The 15,573-nt window shown below is 38.2% G+C and overlaps 1 long non-coding RNA gene across 1 annotated transcript; it reads left to right on the top strand.

Annotated features, from left to right (window-relative positions):
- The first annotated feature begins 405 nt into the window (after window positions 1-405).
- On the top strand, window positions 406-12,621 carry LOC135321589 (uncharacterized). The gene is made up of 3 exons (XR_010381457.1): window positions 406-692; window positions 5,844-5,981; window positions 12,478-12,621. It is a non-coding gene; the product is annotated as an uncharacterized LOC135321589 (long non-coding RNA).
- Window positions 12,622-15,573: the final 2,952 nt, after the last annotated feature.

Here is a 15,573-nt window from a genome sequence, read left to right as displayed (position 1 = left end):
GTACACCAGAAATTGACACACTGTAATTAACTGCACTTCAATTAAAAAAAGACTTTAAGTGAGTTTTATTATCTTCAAAGATTAAGGCAGTAGTTTCTGGACAAATTAAAAAAAAAAGATCTTGTTCATTAGAGAGCTTCACTGAATTGTGTTCTTCACCATCAGAGCTCGGCTGCTGGCTGTTATTTCCTGTGTCAAACTTCCGCTCATCCCTCAGGTTTGCACTTATGACAAGTAGAAGGCCACTGCCACCCACACCTCTTGCCCACTAGCACCTATTAGACAGATCAAAGACAACATATGACCTGGGTAGGAAGAACCAAGGACTCTCATTGTGTTCTGTCTTGTTTCATTTAGTCATGTCTCACTCATCATAATCTATGCCTGCTATTCCCTCTAAATCTTTCAGGGAAGCCAGTCATAGGCCAGACCCATAACTGGACCCAAATTAGTGGGTGTAAGAAGAAGTGGGTATTGAGTGCCCAACTCAATAAATACTGGTTGAATTGAATTAAATATCCCCACTGAGATACAGACCTCTTAGGGGTTGTTTGGTTGCAAAAGCCAGAAACTGAGATGACCAGCTAAAGCCTAAAAGGGAAATATACCAGAAGGATACATGGATTTCTGTATGAGAGAATGCACAGGAAGTGGAAACCTACCAGGATTGGAGGAGAATGCTCTTTAAGGCGGTGAGTTCTCCCATTTATGAAATATTGCTCTATTCCCTCTCTCTCTCTCACCTTCTCTCTTTCTCGCTTTTTTCCAGACTGACTTCTAAACATTTTTTATTTTACTGAAGTATAATTGACCTACCACACTATGTTACCGATTGACTTCTTTTGGCAGGCAGTGGCAGGGGACGTAATTAGGTTTTTATTTATTTATCTTAACGGAGGTACTGGGAATTGAACCCAGGACCTTGTGCATGCTAGGCAGACACTGGGCTATACCCAACCCCCGATAGACTGACTTCTTTGACGTCTCAGTGTATGTGACAGTAAACAGCATCCCCAACCCCACACGCACGCCACTTAGAAGTCCTCGGTGTATGCCAACTATAGCCATTCTGTTCGCTACATGTGTAACACATGGGCACTGGTTTTCTTTTAAGTCCTGGACAGACCTCCTTGTCAAGCAGAATTCTTTCCCACTGACCCTGGATGTTGCCTCACATTCTTTTCAGTACAGAGCTCCAGATAGCCATTACCAGTTGTTTGAAAATGCCCATTTCTGTTCCAGTTCTTCTTTCACTGGACAGTCCTCCAAACATTTTAAAGTAGCCATGGGGTCTTCTGAGAGGATGTTGCACTAAGGCTCAGTAGCTCTGATTTCTGGAGTTATGTGACATGGTTCTGAGCCTCCTTACTCTCCTGCTAACAGCAGAGTTGCATCAAAGCTCATTTAACTACAGAGATTCAACGATACCTGTGTTATACCCAACAGCAACAACAAAAGCTTTGGCAGGAAATCCCTTTGTCACCCCCTCCTTATTTACACTCACCCTTCCCACAGGATTCATAGTGAACCGGGGAAAGGGAACCCATAGAAAAATCCATAGGGAAACAGAAGGAGTTAATTTGTGGCTTTGATCTTTACATGACCCAGCTGCTGGCAATATAAAATCTACTTAAGCAATTTCCGAAGATAAAGTTGACTATACCTGATTTAGAGTGCGGTGACTTTAGAACATACACCACAACTAGAATGAGACTCTATTCTCTTCTGAAGGTGATCCTATTTGCCCTTTTTTTCACCTACAGAACAGTCTTTAGAGTTGGAAGCAGGACTCCGCATGTGATCTCAGCAGCAGAAGACAATGTGGTTATCATCGTGTGAGTTCTAGGTGCTGTAGTTCTACACACACAGCACCTGGCCCTGCAGGGCTTACTGAAAACCAAAAGTCCTGCATTTCCTCACACACACTACAATAAAACCCAAAGATAATGCACCCATTCGTAACGTGAATGCAGATAGAAAGAATACAGCTAGCTCCTATCCAGCCCTGTTCTCATTTATCTTGCACTATCTTACCCCACTAGGTAAAAATCATACTCCAAAAGTGTGATTTTATTATCATTTGCAAGAGGACTCAAGAAAAAAGCACACTGAAGAGGATGCAGTACTAAGAAGATACTCAGTAAATGTTAGCTGCTTCTAACCTTCGAAGCCGCTCTGTCCTGCACAGGTGCACGCCTTTACCTGAAGGTCATTATTCTCACCTAATCATTTTTGGTCTGCAGTTCCAGCCTGTCATGATCTTTTAGGTCCAGGGCCCATCACCCCAAATCTATTTGCTCTTCTTCCCAGGTTTGCGTGCTTCTGATTTGCTGACTAACATTCAGATGGCATTTTCCTACCTTTTCACATATTCAAAGTGGGTGGAAGATAGATGACTGTGTATAACAGAGAGACATGGTTAAAAATACTCTAAAATGTTCTTGTAAAAAATCACATGTGTTGAAATAACTTTCCAAGCCCCAGATGGAGCTACCCCTCTCTGGGCTGCCACATCAGCAAACTGAAACTGAGATAACTTTTGTGTCCTTATAAATGTTCCACTGGACCGTAAGCACTGTCTATCCAGTCAGCCAACCCCCAAAGGCCAAGCCAGCTCTGGGCCTCCTCACCCCAAACAAGGTTGACTATGTGGCCCCAGCCAATTGGCCAGTTTCTATTTCTCTCCTCCTTGTTCTTGACTTTTTTATCCTATGAAAGCTTCCTGCCTTCTGCCCCATTTTGCAGTTCTGGGAAGGAGACTCTCTGCTTTAAGAAGTACTAAATCAAGTTTGTTTGCGTCCCTAACTTGTCTTCTTTAATCACTCTTTTCTTTCTTTTTTTAAATTTTATTTTTTACTGAAGTGTAGTTGATTTATTAGTTTCAAATGCACACTTAATCCTATTTTAAACACAGGTAGGAAGCTGAAACAAAAGAACACAGTCCTCAGAGCAGGTCTTCTGTTCTAAAGAGACTCAAGTAGCAGAAGAGAAATAAAGGAACAAGAGAATTAATATTTTGCCATTGTCCATCCACTTTCTCTCAAGGCTCAAGGACACTGAATTTAAGAAACTGCCTCGCCATCCTCTGACTTTGGATCTGTTTCTAGGAGCTTTGGTTGTAGTTATGCCTGTACTAAGCCTGCAAGTTCAATAAAATAAGAAAGTACCAAAAAATCCACAAAAGGCTGTCAAAAGAGCCTCCAAATGATTAAGGATGACAACATTATATAGAAAATGAAGCCCTTCAAGAGATATGAGATATCTTGAAGGAAGAGAAAATTTGCCTGCATTATTTCAAGAAGGCTTGTGATACCATGTGATACTAAAGAACAATGCCCAAGTGTGGACACACAAGAAGGGAAAGAGAAGAAACCAATTTCTCAACGAGGGGAGAGAGCTATTAAGAAGACCACGAACCTCTATGAGCATTAGGCTTAAAGGAGTTCAATTTACATAGAGATGATCTAAAAATAGAAAATACTTGAAACAGGAAGCTCCAATCTGCTCCTCCCTCCTTGCAATTTCCAATGGTGATGGTCAGTATTTAACAAAACCACAGAGGTTAATGAACACACACACACACAGATGCATAGGAAAAATTTTTTAATATATATATAAAATATTTCATATAATTATGTTATAATTAATAATAACATTATAAATATATATATAAAATATTATAAAGGATCAAGATTAAGATATATCTTGATATTGTAAAAAAATTTATAGTAAGAAATATGGCTGAACAACTAAGGACACTGCATGATTAGGGATAAGAGTTTGGTGTATATACATACACACACATACGTACACACATACATATACACACACATATATATATATACTGCTTAAAATGTTAGGCCTGATCTCTAATGTACAGGGGAGCAGAGTGGGACAGAAAACTGCTCTAGGATAGGGCATGGTGTCTGGAACCAGAATATCCCAAGTTTGAGTCCTGGCTTAGCAACTTGCTGTTTACTTTGAGTAAAATTTTCTGAGTCTCAGTTTTCTCATATTTAAAACTGACATAATAAGGGGACAACATGTTGTGTTCTGTAAAAGTCTAGGCAAGTTATTCATGATTAAGAAACATTTGACTTTACAGCTCTTAGCCAAATACTTGCATGCTCTTACCAAGACTCACCAATATCAACTTCTTTCAGTTATTTAGGAGACAACAAATGAGCATAAAGAAAAATTCCATTTCTTGAGCCAAGAATTCCTGGCTGTGCTGTTTGTGTTTATTCCACTGACTTTTCAATAATTAGAAAAACAGGAATAATGGAAACACCAATAAAAATAACTCAACTTAGAAAAAGTAAAGTGGTCAGCAAACCAACTCCGATGTCTATTTTTACACACCAGAAAAAGTAATTCATTTTGTAATGCTATATTGGGACCATCCCTAGGGGTCAACTGTCCTAGACAAGTTGTATTAATTATCAGTCCAAGTTCAGAGTTGGAAGTAGAAATACCTCCAGGTATTTTAAGGAGAAAGAAGATCGGGGGAGGGTATAGCTCAAGTGGTAGAGCACATGCTTAGCATGCACGAGGTCCTGGTCCTGGGTTCAATCTCCAGTACCTCCTCTAAAAACAAATAAATAAATAAACCTGATTACCTCCCCCAAACCTATGAAAAAAAAAAAAAAAGAAGGAAGAGATTTAATACAGAAAAATAGGCACTTCTGGAAAGGCTGGAGGTCACCACAGAAATGATTGAGTTAAAAAACAAACTGCTACTACTTTAGCAGCTTCGCCAACACCCACTCTCCTCTCGACAGATTTGCTTGTCAGCAAGAAAAAAAAAGAAAAAACTGCAGATCATCTCTATTAACATTTGTAGAGGAAAAGACAGTCAATAATGAACTGCAATACATTAGTTCCTAAGGGCAAGTGTTCGAGGTCCAAAGTGGCCATGCTTTTGATGGCTGGGTTTTAATTCCTGAGCATGATGGAGTGCCTTGGTGTCCGGGGTGGTCGGGAAGACACAGAGTCACCTTCTTCATCTATAAACCTTTTCAGTGAGAGACGCTCAAGTTTGATATAACCACTCTGCCTATTCAATGTACAATTTTAAGAATGATGAAACCAATTTTGGAAACAGAGGTGAAACAAGAATACTCTTTGCCACTAGGGAGAGAAACAAGGAAAGAATTATCTAACTACAGTTTTTCCCTTACGTTCAAAATTTCCAAACCAGCAATTTTGGTGGCCTTTAATGTGAAGTTGAGGGAACATCAAGATAATTACCCTGACTTGAGACTGGAAAGTCCCCTTAGTCCTGTTCTAGACAGCGGCTTAGGGAGTGCCTGATGCATGCAGCCTCCGGTAAGTTGAAATAGAAAGTTGGCTCTGAAATAACAAATTTTACAAAATCCAGTATACTGAATCTTAAATAATAAAATTTTCTCTGCATTAAAAAAATTTAGATGTCTTTTATGGTTTTAATATACAGGCATTTGTACCAATACTTTTCCTCGCCGGTGCCTTCTCCACCAAAACGTGATTCTCTTGTACTTGGTTTCCCTCCTGCTGTCCTAGGCAAATTGTAACTATTTTTTTTTCCCCCAATTGACAGACATTATTTGAACTGCCATCCCTCTAATGCAATTCAGGGGAGGATAGGCTCAAGAAGGGAGGAAATCAGTGGTGTGTATAAATTTGCCATCCCGCCCTGTTCTTACTTCATACTCTCCTGAGACCTGGGGGGTCAGGCACACTCTCTCCATCTGGTGCATGGGTACCCGTTGTTCTCAGAGTGGTTTGTTTCTGACGGTTACAGCTGCTGGATCAACACTTATTTTTCTCAAAATGACTCAGATCTTTATGTTCTGTTGCTTTAGGGCAATACCTATGACAAATACTAGGACGTGATGGTGCAAGGTTAGAAGAGTGGACGTGACAACCAGCACCCACTTTAGGAAGTAGTATCTGAAGGCTGTAACTCTTCAAGTCTGATGACTCAGCCACCCAGATCCCAGGTACCTATGTGTATATTCCTATAAACACCCAACGTTTCCCCCAAAACATAGTATTAGGTTAGGGAGGTAATAAAAATTGGATTTGATGACAAAAGTTTCGGTATCCAGAAAGTCCCAGTGCCGGGACCATGGAACATAGTTGTGATCAGTTCTAAGTATGGACGGCACTGTTATTAACTGCTCATATCTAACGAGACTTATTATACGCCAGGCACCACCCTACAGGTTTATGTGGGATGGCTCTGTGAGATAGGCACTATTATTATTTCCATTTTACATGCACAGAGGGGTTAAGTAATTTGTTCAAGGTCACCCAACAGTGGTATCCTCAGAATCTAAATCCTAGCCCTTGGGATGAGACTCCTCCCTGGGGTCTCTGTTAATGTTACTGTTACTATTCTGGTCATCCAGCCTCAAAATGTGAGATCTGGAAGGGATCTTAGAAGTTATAGCAACTAATTCATTGTAGTGATGAGAAAAATGAAGCCAAGAGAACTTTAAAAGACTATCTTGAGGATCTGTATCTGGATTATGGCAAAATCAAGCCTATAACCAATGTTGTTTTTTCTATTACATCACACTTTGGCTTTTCTCTGCCATTGTTCTTTATTGCTAATGAATCATCAGGTTTTATCCACTTCCTTCCAAGCTTTTATGATCTCTGTCCCTTCCTTCCTATCCCCACTGCCATCGCACAAAACCAGGCACTGGTTACCCTTTGCCTAGAAGATTGTGGTTAAAACTCTCACTGGCCTCAGGACTACATGTCTCTCTTCCTTCAACTGGGTGGAAATGAGAATGAAAGTAATTAGCAATTATAAAATCTGCCTTTCAAAAAATGTGTCTATTCCATTCACTCATTTCATAAATGTTGCCAAATTTTCTCCTTTGTAATTGCTAATTGTTATTTTTTAAACATCTTTCAACATTATTAATGCTCAACTCTCCCTTATAATTAGGTGCAATTATTAAGACCCAGTTTAAACTAAGCTGTAGTTTTTGTGTTGTGCTGTGTGAGCCATTCATCCCTAATTTGTTCCTTGTTCTTGACAAAAATTCTTACTTTGTTACCTTTGCCCAACCTTAAAACTTTTTAAGATACAAAACATGTTCACTATAGACAACCCAGTGCATATAAATAATTACAATAGAAAAGAAATCAAAGTGCTTAGAATCATATTCATCCAAATCAAAGCTCACACATTGTTGAATACTGTTTCTTTCATTTGTGGATTTTTTCCTTTTTTTTTTTTTTTTTTTAAGTATTTTCCTCTTTGATCAAATGTAGATAGTCACATCTCTCTTACAAGTTTGTTGGAAGGAGAAAATGAGAATATATACAAACATAACTGGCACATAGCAACTCATCAATGAATGGTAGCTGTGAGCTGTTTTTATATTTAATTCTTATTCTGGAATTTGTTTTGATGTCAAGAATGAAATAGAGGAGTAACTTAATTTTTTCCCAAATGGTTGTCATTGATTCAATTTTTCAAAATTAAACTTTTAATTTTGAGATAACTGTAGATGCATATGCAGTTGTAATAGTAAACACAGAGAGATACCTTGGACCCCTCACCCAGTTTCCCCCAGTAGTAACATCTTGCAAAATCATAGCACAATGTCAACCAGAATATTGATGTTGATACAGTCAAGACACAGAACATTTCTATCAAAAGGATCCTGCCTGGTGCCCTTTTATAGCCATACCCACGTCCCTCCTGCTCCCATCTGCCTCCTTTAACCCCTTGTAACAACTAATCCATTCTCTATTTCTATAATTTTGTCATTTTGAGAATGTTATATAAATGCAACCATATAGTATTTAACCTTTTTGGATTGGCTTTTTTCATTTAGCATAATTCTCTGGAGATTCATTCAGACTGTTGCTACATTGTCATTGTAACAATTCTTTCCTTTATAGGTTAATTTACAGACAATGGGCCCATTTAGACATCACAGTGTCTCTATCAATTAGTCTTTTAAAAAGTTCCATGGAAATATTCTGTCATTTTCCTTATTTAGTTATTGTATATTCTAATGTAATGTATACAATGTATTGTGGATCTACCTTACTTTTAAAATTTACTGGAAACACACTTGAACATAGTCCACAAAAATTCTTAAGACTAAAAAGCGCCATTTCCTCAAGTACTCTGAAATAGTTAAGTTTACTATTCTTCCAGCTTTGGGCTTGCACTGGTTTCCTATACTAAATTCTCATTTTGAATTTCCTGATAATCTGGAGTGATATAGGGGTCATTGTATCCTAGTAGGTCCACCTCCTCTATTTTAATAGAATTTTAGTTGCACAATCTATTTGGTAAGAAAGAGAAATGAACGAATCTTGCTGGAAGGAAAATATACCAGAAGATGTAAACCTGAAACATGACACACTTGGTTAATATCTCCTCAAGATAACCCGCTCTCTACACTCGCAACAAGGGAAGGCTAATTTAGCTTGTACTCTCTAAACACCGTGTTTATTATAGGTAACAAATTGTGAGATTTATCTCTTTTTTTTTTAATTCAAAATCACTGTGAATCTTATTACTCTAAAGACATAAATTAACTCCATGCTTCTAGCTTTCTCTCACTTAACCTGGTGACGTGAGGTATAATTTACATGCAATGAGATGTGTCCATTTTAAGTGTAAAATTCGAAGAATTTTGACAAATGTATATACTTGTGTAACCACCAGCACAACCAAGATAAAGAATATTTTCATCATCGCCAAAAGTTTCTTTGTGTCCCTTCCCAGTCAATTTCCCCACCTACCTCCCAGCCATTGGCATCCACTAATTTGCTTTCTGTCATTATAGACTAGCTTTGTCTTTTCTAAAGCTTTATATAAATGGAGTTATACAGTATGTACTTTGTGTCTGGTTTCTTTAGCTCAGCATGCTTTTGATGTTCATCCATGTTGTTTTGTGTATCAGTTCTATAATTTTAATTTTTATTAGGGCTACTCATCTAGTAATTCAAGAAATAGATGCTGAGTAGCTACAATGTGCTAGGCACTCTTCTTGACAATGGAACAATCATGAATAAAAAACAGATACATGCCTGCTCTCAAGGAGCCTGCATTTAGTAGAGATATGAAGTGAGAACTTAATACTCTGCATATGAATGGTGCTATAGAGAAATATATAGTGCTATAGAGAATGCCAAAGAGAAAAATAAAGCAGGAAATGGGTATTAGGGGATGCTGAGGCAACTTTAGAAGAAGTTATCTGGGAAAGCTTCATGAACAGTACATTTTTGAGTGTAGAAGGAATTGAGAGAGTGGGCATCAAAATATTTAGGAGAAAAGCATTCAAGCAGAAGCAAGGACAAAAATCTTGACACCTGCTTGGTGATTCTGAGGAATCCAGAGTGGCTGAAGTAGAGCGAGGAAGGGAAGTGAGTGACAGATGAGATCAGAGAGATGGGCATGGGGGATGGGGGTGCAGATTTTTTAGGTCCCTGTAAACAGGTAATAGCTCTGACTTTGGGTGAGATGGAAGATATTGGAGGTTTTGAGTGATAGAGTGACATGGTCTGACTCACATTTTAAAAGGATCACTTTGGTTGCTGTATTGAGAAAAAACTGAAGGAAAGCAGGGAGACTGGTTAGGAAGCTGTTGCAATAATTCATCAAGAGATGATGATGGCCTGGACAAAGTAGCAAAGGTGGAGGAGTGACAATATTTTGAACATATATTAAAGGTAGAGTCAACAGTGTTTGCTGATTGGCTGAATGTGTTGTGTGGGAGAAAGAAATGACACAAATAAATGTAAAGATACACCATGCTCACAGATTGGAAGAGATACTGTTAAAATGTTCATACTACTCAAAGCAATCTACAGATTCAATGCAATTCTTATCAAAATTTCAATGGCATATTTCACAGAACTAGAACACATAATTCTAAAATCTGTATAGAATCACAAAAGATTCTGGATAGCCAAAATAATCTTGAGAAAGAAAAACAAAGATGGAGGTATCACTCTCCTTGATTTCAAACAATATTACAAAGTTACAGTAATTAAAACAAGATGGTACAGGACGAAAAACAAACAGATCAATGGAACAGAATCAAGAGCCCAGAAATAAGGCCACATATATATAGACAATTAATTTATGATGAAGGCGCAAAAAACATACAATGGAGAAAGGGCAGCTTCTTCAATAAATGGTGTTGGGAAAACTGGACAGGTACATGTAAAAGAATGAAACTCGACCACTATCTTACACCATACACAAAAATTAACTCAAAATGTGTTAAAGACTTGAATATAAGGCCTGAAACTATAAAATTCCTAGAAGAAAACCTAAGTGGTAACCTCATTGAAATCAGTCTTAGCAATGTTTTTGTGGCTCTGACTGGAAAGGCAAGCAAAACAAAAGCAAAAATAAACAAATGGAACTATCTCCAAGTAAAAAGCTTATATACAGCAAAGGAAACCATCATCAAAATGAAAAATCAACTTGCTGAATGGGAGAACACATTTGTAAATCATAAATCTGATAAAGGTTTAATATCCAAAATATATGAAGAACTCATACAACTCAACAACAACAAAAAACAACCTGATTAAAAAATGGGCAGAGCATCTGAATTGACATTTTTCCAGAGAAGACAAACATATGGCCAACAGGTAGATGAAAAGTACTCAACATCACTCATCAGCAAGGAAATGTGAATCAAAAACACACCAAGATATCACGTCATACCTGTTAGAATGACTATTGTCAAAAGAACAAGAAATAAGGGGTGGCAAGGATGTGGAGAAAGGGGAATCCTCATACGCTATTTGTGGGATTGTAAATTGGTACAACCACTATGGAAACAGTAAGGAGACTGCTAAAAATATTAAGACTAGAACTACCATATGATCCAGCCGTTCCACTTCTCAGTATTTAAGTAAAGAAAACAAAAACACTAATTTGAAAAGATATGTGCACCTCTATGTTCACTGTGGAATTATTTACAATAGCCATGGTATGGAAACAACCTAAGTGTCCACTGATAATGAAAGGATAAAGAAGATGTGATGTATACACACAGTGAACTACTACTCAGCCATAAAAAAGAATGAAATTTTGTCATTTGTGACAACACAGATGGACCTTGAGAGTATCATGCTAAGTGAAATAAATCAGAAGGAAAAAGACAAATACCATATGATTTTATTCATATGTGGAATTAAAAAAAAAAAGACCCAAACCCAAACCAGAACAAACAGAAAACAAAACAAAAACAAGCTCATAGATACAGACAACAGATTGTTGGTTACCAGAGGGGAAGAGTAGGGGGGCTGGGCCAAAGAGGTGAAGGGGGTCAATGGCGTGATGACAGCTGAAAACTAGACTTTTGGGTGTGATCACTTTGTAGAGTATACAGATGTCAAATTATAATACTGTATACCTGAAGCTTATATTGTATAAAAAAAGACTTCACTGTAGCAGCAATAATAAATAACCCTGATGGAGCCAACAGAAAAAAAGTTGTGCCCAAATGCTGTTAGAGGAAATCTGAAAAAATATTTTGTTCTCGATACCTATCTACCCTTCAAAAAATTACTATTGTCACAGAGATAAAATAAAAATACAACTTCTCCTTGTAGTCTTTTAAATAACACTCTTGTTTGTATTGCCCTATATCAAGTGTTTTTATTTAATCTTTGCAAAGCATTTTTAGAAAGCAAGGGACTACAGAGAAATTCAGAACATAAAATAAAAACAGTGTAAATGCTTGGATATGAATTCAGTTTGCCTTACATGGTCAAATAGTTGAGTCCCAAGGAACGGTGGTGAAATACAACTCAAGATTGTCATTTGATAAAATTTTTATCCAAAAGGACCAAGAAACTAAAGTTTTAACAGAGAAGGAAAAAGTCTCTCTGGCAATCTGTTGCACCACAGTATTTACTATCAAACTTTGGCTCAAATTCTACATGTCCTAAGAAATTTCCCTGGCACACCATACCCACCCTGGTCACTCCCTTAGGTGGTACTGATTCGTATTTATGCCAAAAACTTTTCTGACACCTTTCCACCCCATAATTTATATGTTTTTCTAACTGAACCACAAATTTCTTGAGGTTAAAGACCCTATATATATATTTTTTTCTTGTTTCTTTTTTAACTTTCTTCCTTGATGCCAAATATAATACGAGGCCACGGTTGGTGCTTGACTAATATATTAAGTGTTGAATGAATGAATAAATGACTAATAAATGGGGGGCTTGGAAATATTCCTAACTGTTGAAGACAGCATGAGGGAAGAATGGCTAGACACGTAATTTTGTTTAGTCATCACCATGATTCTATGACAGAGATGTTATTAATATTAACCACTTAACATACAAAACACCTGAAACTTCGAGAAACTAAATAATGCCTAAGTGTGCATGGCTGGAATTGTTATGATTCAAGTTCAGGGCTGTTTGTTTCTTAGGTCTTTGTTCTTTCCACCACTCTGAATGGATTTGTTTTTTCCCCAAGCACAGGTGATGGAAAACCAACGTCAGCTATCTTAGGTTAAAAGGAGGTTTTTATTGGAAGAATCAAAAAAGAACGGGAAGTTCTGCAGAAACCTGAGCTGTTCTGGAACACCAGCAGTGGGAACTGGGGAGGAGAGGCTGCCGGGCTAGGCTGTCTCCTCTCTCTGCTCAAGCTCCGATGTCTCCTCCTAACAGGGCTTTCCTGTCTGCGGGGGATGGGGGGGCGAAGGAGGGGACATAAGGTAGGGAGGCATGATGATCACCAGCAGCTCCAGACTCAAATCCCTTCTCCTTCACGCCTGGAGAGGCCCCCATGGATGTAGTACCTCTTAACTCTCATTTGTCCACTGATTTACTGTCCATCACAACACATCTCTCTTAGAGAAAGAGAAGAAGCTGTTCACAGGGTTTTAGAATCCAGCATGCTGAAGAGGTGCAGCGCTGGCCTGGTGATGAACGGCACTCTTGAGCGAGGAAGAGGTGGAGGTCTATTACATCTTCCTTGCCTTTAGCCAACTGCTGGTGTCTCCTGCCAGATCTCTGTGTTCACCCAAATCACCATTTCACTATTATTAATTGATAGCTGTTCAGAAGGTCCACATATAATTTCTAAAAAAATTATCTAATATGATTTTAGCAGACAACCAGGTTCTTCACACTTTAAGGATGATACTGATATTTTGGTTAGGATTGGCCTTTTTTTCCCCCTCAAACTGATTAAATTAGTTATTACTACTAGAAAATACGGCTGAACATTATCACTCTGCCAGTATTTTCTAGTCGTTTTAAGGCAGTGTTGTACATAGGGTAAAGGCAGTGGTTTTCCTTTTTTTTTTTTTTAATCTTTTTGCCTTTGATCTTCTTGTTCGGATAAAAACATACCCAGTTTCTCAACATGGAAAGCAGATACAAGAAAGGCTTTTGTTTTTCCTGAGGGCGTGGTACCCCGTTTTGCTCCCCTGCAATGCTTCCTTTAGGCGGCCAGAGAGGAGGTTCCTCCGGATAAAATTTGAACAGCCCGGATGGAGTGGGAGGACTCTGCCCTGGGAGCCAGAAGACTTGTGTTGAAAATCTGGTTCTGCTAGTAATTAGTTATGCAACCTTCAACAAGACATTTAACCTCCAACTTTTTCTACTGATAAAACCAGGATAATCATACTTGTCCATTCCAACTTTGGGATGTAGTTATTAGGATTAAGTGACGTAATGGATACAAAAGTGCTTTGCACTTATAGATCAATAAGAATTTGTTGATGGAGACAACTTTGTTACTCAGGATACCTAAAAATGCCTATTGAAAAACTTTTTGTGGCTCCAGTAGGTTTGAGGTAGAATACTCAGAAGAATATTGAAATAGAATATCTTTTTAGTGTATAGAGGCCAGACTATACCAATTTTACTAACCATCTAATCCATTAGCAAGGTGACATACCATTAATTGGGTGGTTGGGCCTAGAAATACCTTGAGAAAAGCCTATGGAAGAAAAGAGGAAGAAAAGTCTAGAGTATGAATGAAAATTGTTTGCACAGCAATGATAATTTCCATGAGCTCATGGGGAAAGATCAGCTGAATGAATTGGTATTACCATCAATCATCCATCACAAGCTGTTGATTGCTCTAGGAACAGGGTATAAACTCCACGAAATGAAAAACGGGGCTGCAAAATTTCAACCTACTTTAACCCGCTGTTAAGAAAGGAAATAAGTAGCGCTGTTCAAATGTTGAATTTCCACTTGCCAAACACAACAATTAAACCCACACTTCCATGACTTAACCTGTGAAGTGGCTAAACCTTCTTTTCAACAGTTTCATGTCATTGGTTCAAATGGTGTTAACGTTTCTTACATTAAGAACGCAAGGAGAATAAATCCATTAGGGAAAGTGGGAGAATTTATTGTACTCCAAGGCTGTGCTTTTAAACAGAGCTCAACTGTACTAGGACAAAAAACTGCCTTGTGTTCAAGGAGCGTCAGTTCCAGGTTGGCAACAGGCACTACGAGAAACCAACAAACCGCACGTGTGTTTATCCCACCTCTCTTCACACTTGGAACTGTGCCGCTTTGTGTGTGTATCTCACTGAATGCCCAGAAGTTTGTTCCCAGGAGATGAGTAGAAAAAGACGTGTTCCCCAAGTCAGCCGTTACCATTTAATTTTTATTTATTTTTTTCCAGTAAAACTTGTCCGTTCTTAATTTCTACAACTGTGGTAAAAATAAAATCTCTAAGCTGACATACCATTTCTGTTAGCCACCTCAGAAACTTCCTGAAAACACCTTTTACAAGTTATATCATTTCCCTCCAGTGTGCCAAATTTTTCTCGTTTTTCACTCTAGGGGCTGACATGGAGGCCACTCTACCTTTTCCATAAATATCAACAGTTCAGTGGAAAGCTGTTATTTTTCTCCTGAAGCACATTAATACTACCAACCAACAATGGTGGCTTTTCAAACTCAGAAAGCAAGACTAAAAGGAGCCAGCCACAACCCTCCAGCAGGAACAACAAATGCTTTTTCACCACAAGCTATTTGGGAGAAAGGATTTTCTACTTTTTTTTTTCAGGACCTCTTTTCCCATTCACTGATGTTCACCTCTAACCCTACTTCAGGGAGAAGAAAAAGGGCTCAGGAACACCTTAAAGTTGGGCTGTTAGGTTTTAAAAACATTAAATTGCAGAATAAGCATTGGATATAGCAAGTTAAAGCTTTTTGCCTCAGAATAGATCCAGATCTATTTCTCCAAAGCCCCCTTGATCAGGAGATTTAAAAAATAAATTTAAATACATAAATTAAAATAAATTATTTTTTTTCTCATCAATGTGCTGGAGTATGCAGGCTTCAGCTAGAAAACTTTGTGTCCAGAAAGTCCCAGCTTTTAGGCAGGAGTTAACTTTCATCTCCAGGGAGCAACGGATTTCTTAAGTTCTTTTGCTATATCAACAATCAGGGTGCTGGATTAATAGAAGTTAAGTCTCACACTGTGAATTGTGGCAGCAGCCAAGCAAAGCAAACTGGACATAATGCTGGTCATTCCAAAAAAAGGAAGTCGTGTCCTGTGGTGGGGTGGGGGCAGGCAATGCTTTCCACAGCAGCTCAATCTTTATG

The sequence above is a fragment of the Camelus dromedarius genome, chromosome 6, assembly GCF_036321535.1.
Source record: "Camelus dromedarius isolate mCamDro1 chromosome 6, mCamDro1.pat, whole genome shotgun sequence".
In the NCBI taxonomy this organism is placed as follows: domain Eukaryota; kingdom Metazoa; phylum Chordata; class Mammalia; order Artiodactyla; family Camelidae; genus Camelus; species Camelus dromedarius.
Note: the sequence above shows the minus strand (reverse complement) of the source record. Positions and strands in the feature narration are given on the sequence as shown.